The following is a 4,818-nucleotide window of genomic DNA, read 5'->3' as shown; positions in this document are numbered from 1 at the left end:
ATGGGAAGCACCTAGAAGCCAGCAAAATCCAGAGGAGGGCAGCATGGCATTAGATAGAGACAACAGGTATGTGTCGCAGGAACCCAAGCCGCAGGGAAGAACACCTGAGCCCATCCTGGAGCCTCTGACATGCTGTGTTTTCTCTTCACTCTTCCTGTCTTCTCCTTCTTACTATTTTGTCCTATGTAGGGTCTGGTAAAAAGTCACAAAGACCTGGGTTCAAATCTAATCTCAATCATGAATTGCCCTAGTGAGTTACTTGGCAAGTCTTTTCTATCCTGAGCAACAATGAATTCATGATTATGAATATCACACTTGCCTATATTGGCTATCATGTGGGTTTCCAAAAACCACAACCCTGATTTACCTCCAAGGCCTGGCAAAAACTCAGTGCACAGTAGGCAATCAATAAATACTAGCTCCCCTTTCACCGGTTTTCCTCAGGCCTCCAGACACTGATCCACCATTCTGTCCCTGAGTCCTCTCCTAGTGCCAGGACACTCTGCCAGCCACTCCTTTCCCCTGCCTGCTGACGGGCCAGGTGCTCCCTCCCTCCTTTCTCCTCCCTCCCCTGGGCCCTGCTCCCTGCCCTCCTGGGCAGCCAGGGCAGCAAGGACGGCGCCAAGGGAGCTACCCCATGGACAGGGCCCCACAGAGACACCACCGAACATCTCGGGGTAAGAGGCCCTAGAGCCTTGCAGGCAGGTGGAAAGAACTGCCAGGAGGCTCAGAGGAGGGGAGGAGTGGAAAGAGACTGGGAAAGAATTGGGGAGAAGAGGGGAGCACAGAGGAGAGATGGACTGGCAGAGAGGAGCAGCAAGTTGGGGTAGGACAAGTCTTTACATAAACTGCGGGGTGGGGGGGGACAGGAAGAGGGGCTGAGGTGGTAACAGGAGGAGACTTAGGAGAACAGAGAAGGCAAGAAGGAAGTGACAGGTTGGAGTGGGGGCAAGAGGGAGGAGCCGTGTTAGGGAGGCAAGAACAAGAGGATGGGAATGGGGCTGGCTCCCAGGTATGAGCAGCCCCTCCCTGCCACAGGACCCTGGGCAGCAGTGGCTGAAAGGGCGCCTTCCTGTTCATTCACCAGTGGATTACCCTACCCTGTCTGCTGCTATGGTGCAGAGGGTTGGAGGGGGTGGGGTACAATTGCACCCTGCCAGCTGCTCCATCCCAGCAGCCCTACACTTGCCCCCAAGCTGGTCCAGGCATGGGAGTTTTATCCCATGCAGAGTGTAAGGCACCTGTGGGGCACAGGAAGGACCCCAGTGAACAGTCCCCAGCTCCAGGCTCCACCGATGGAATGAGGAGGGATGTCTCAGAACAGGGCACCCCACCCTCCCATGCTAGTCACCTGGGGAAGCTAGGGAGAGTGAGTGACAGAACTACCAGCTTCTAGGACCAATGAGGGGAGTGCTCCCATACAAGACTGCTCTGAAATGCAAAGCTGGAAGCTGGCAAGGGTGCCAGGGAGAAAACTGAGTAGGGCCAGACAGGATTAGCAGGGAGGTGGGCATGGCATGAAGTCGCACCTTCCCCTCCTCCATCCCAGGGAACGAGGCTACCAGGTCCCATTTACCACTGTGGCAATGAAATGACCGAAGCCTGGCTGCAGGGTGCATCTCCTGGTAGAGGGACAGGGAGGGAGGGACAGGGTATGTGTGCCAGTCTTGGACAGCAGAAGGCAAAAAGTAACAGAACTGAGTCAAAGGTTAGGGACATTACAGGCAAGGCTAATGGGCTTTCTGCGACAAAAGACTGGCCCTCGGCACTGTGTGGACATAGGAAATGTCTCTTTTTGCCAAGGGCTCCCTCTCTAGGTGTTTCCCAAATACTGACTGCATGCTGCCTTCATCCCCTGTAACTATGTAGTAGCCAAGGCTCTGCCCTCAGCAGCTGCTCCCCTGGACAACAGAGCACTTTTGCAAACCTCCACACTGTGCTTCTTACTGCCTAACCTCCACCCAGACCCAGCCACGAAGCAGAGCAACAAGGAAAAGGGATCTTCCCTCTACAGGCTTGTGGGCCAGTGAAGCCCACAGTGGTGGCCAGAGAGGGTCTGTCTACATCTCTTCCCTCCTTGTCTTCCTTTTCTACCACCCTCCCCATCTGTTCCCAGCCTCACACCTCTGCAACTCCCTCATGCTTCCTGGTGCAAATAAGCAACCAAAAGATCGCATTCCCACAATGATTGGACTCTGGGTGCAGAATATTTGTGTACTTCAAATGCATCAGATACTACAGGGTTCTTGCTGTTCCCCAGAGGAAAAAGCTGAACAAGACAGATAGAGGCTCTGCCTCCAGATGGGCTTCCAATCTAGAAGGGACCATGGCACACCTAGGGCAGTTGGCTGTTATGTCAAGTGCCAGGAAACAATGCACAGTGCTGACTGAATAAACCCCAGGGCAGGGCAGAGGGCATGGGGTAGCTGCCCCAGAGAAAAAGAAACATCTGGGACCTAGCTAAATGAAGGTGTGTGGGAGGTAGGCAGAGTGGCATGGGGAAGTCCTGGAGGCAGAGAGGAGCTGGGCACCTTCAGGACCTGGAAGAGGGCCAGTGTGGCCAAAGGACAGAGTGATGAGCACTGCCAAGGGGGCCCACCTTCTCCTCAGAGGCTAGGCAGTGCTGGGGGGAAATGAGGTAGGGTGGAACCCAGTAACTAGGAAAGTCTTTCGCCCACCCTGTACATCTGCAACTGTTAACTGACCTTTCCTTCTCTTCTCTTTACAGAGCTGCCAGCTGCAAAGAAGACCCATACCTGTGAGTAGGGGTTTGAGCCAAGAAGGTGGCACTGGGTATGGTGAAACAGTTCAAGAGGCATTAGTAAAAGAAAGACCCAGAACTGGAAGGGGCAAGGCCCAAGAGATGAGAGCCAAAGGAAAAGACCGACAGGCCAGGAAAAGGAGGGACAAAAAAAGAAGCCCAAAGAGTGTTGACTAAGAAGCAGTGGAAAGAAAAGGGGAACTGTGAAAAGAGGAGGGCAGAGGACTGGACAGAGGCTCGAGCTGCTGGGCCTGGGCAGGGAGGCCACGCCAGCCTCGGAACCCAGCAGCCACAATGGGAGGCCTGGGAGCGTGCCCAAGACTTTGTGGTGGCAGAGTCAGGTTTGGTGTTCATTTCTGTGGTTAACACATTCTGAGATGTGAGAAAGCCTACAGCGTGGCTCTGCAGGAGCTAGAGAGCAGGAAAACCTTGCCTCTGTAAGAAAGGACAGACAGGCACACTGTGTCTTGGGGTCCTGAAATCCTCAGACTACAGTGTGTCAGGAAGAGACTAGAGTTCCAGAAGGACTTCCCACTTGCAAGTAAGCATCTTGTCTCAGGCCTTTGCAGCACCCCAAATCCAGCCACACAGAGAAGGACTATTCCCCTTCAAAATGTGTCTATTCCACCAAAGTCCTGCCCAACGGGGTCAGGCACAGCCTCAGCAGCTTGTGGGCACTCAGGAAAAGACTAACACACAATCATTAAGCTGATGATGACCATCTCATCAACGGAGGTCACCTCCACTCCTCCATAACATACTCTTCCATTGTCCACCAGTTCCTCCCACTGCCAAAGCCTTCTACAGCCTTCCTGGTCCAGCATCCCTCCTCCCTGAGCTTGGGGCTGGCTAGGATGCTCCATCCTCCTGTGGGGTCAGGGGTGCTTGGCTCAGCATAATCCTGATCAGCTTCAGGTGGCGCTAGCCACAGGGCCCCACGGAAATGCTGAGCAGGTCCCTGGGAGGAAAGCGAGTCAGAATGATGCTTGCAAGCTGGGGGAGGGGACCAGGGACCACACTGGTGGGGGAGAAGGGGGGCTTTTGGAGCAGTGGAAACTGGGAGAGACCAAGCCAAGCCTTCACACCTGCCTCCTGTCCTTTTAGCCCCCACCGTGAGGGTCTTCCTCCTCCTCAGGCTGGTCGCCCTCACCAATCCAATGCCCAACTCCCAAGCTAGCAGAGGCAGCCTTTTACTGCCTGCGGAGCTAAGGGATCCAGCAAGATTGAAGATGATTCAAGGGGATCAGCCCAGGATGATTAGCCCAGATGTTGAGATCCACTCCCCAAACCCCAAGCCAAGAAAATAAAAACTGCCTCCCAAGTGAAATAACCTCAAGAAAGGGATCCAAGCTGAGAAACCTAGGGGCACACCCAGTCCAAGAGGGGGCTTAATGATTAAGGGGCCAGAAAAGGAACCTCCAAGGTTAAGGTACCCCCACAGAGCAGATTAGAAAACAAAGGGACCCATCAATTAGAAACCTCACCCCAATAAAATCAACAGAGAAACTCGAGTGCCAAGAGACTGGCCGATCTGAGACACCCTCAAAAGCAAAGTTGAGCCAGAGATACCCTCTTGTCCCTCAAGTGGATCTGAGGTCACTCTGCCTGGCCTTGAATTCTTACTCTATCATTTACTACCTGTGTGACCTTGAGCTGGTTACTAAACCTCTCTGTGTCTTGCCTTACTTGTCTTTGGGATGGTAGCTACCACACAAAGCATTTTGTGGAGTATGAAATACATGCAGAACCGAGTCATTCCCAACACTGAATTAAGCACTGCTGTTACAAGGATGAAGATGGTGCTGGTCACTGTCTGAGTTCCGGTCTAGCAGTCTTGCTCCTGAAGGCCTTTCTGAAGGACCAACCCATCCTACAGAGTCCTGGGCATTTGCCTAATGATTCTGCCACTGTCATTTTCCTCAGCCCAGGATAGCATCATGTGTGCCAAAGAAATGTGAGTGTGGTAAGGGGTCAGCAGCCTCCTGATTGCACCACGCTGGATATGGCTGTCAACAGTCCGAAGGGTCTCAGTGCCACAAGACACCACCCAAGACAGA

This window comes from Psammomys obesus, unplaced genomic scaffold (genome assembly GCF_907164565.1).
Source record: "Psammomys obesus unplaced genomic scaffold, mPsaObe1.curated_primary_1811, whole genome shotgun sequence".
NCBI lineage: Eukaryota > Metazoa > Chordata > Mammalia > Rodentia > Muridae > Psammomys > Psammomys obesus.
The sequence above is the reverse complement of the archived record's forward strand: the minus strand, read 5'-3'. Positions refer to the sequence as shown.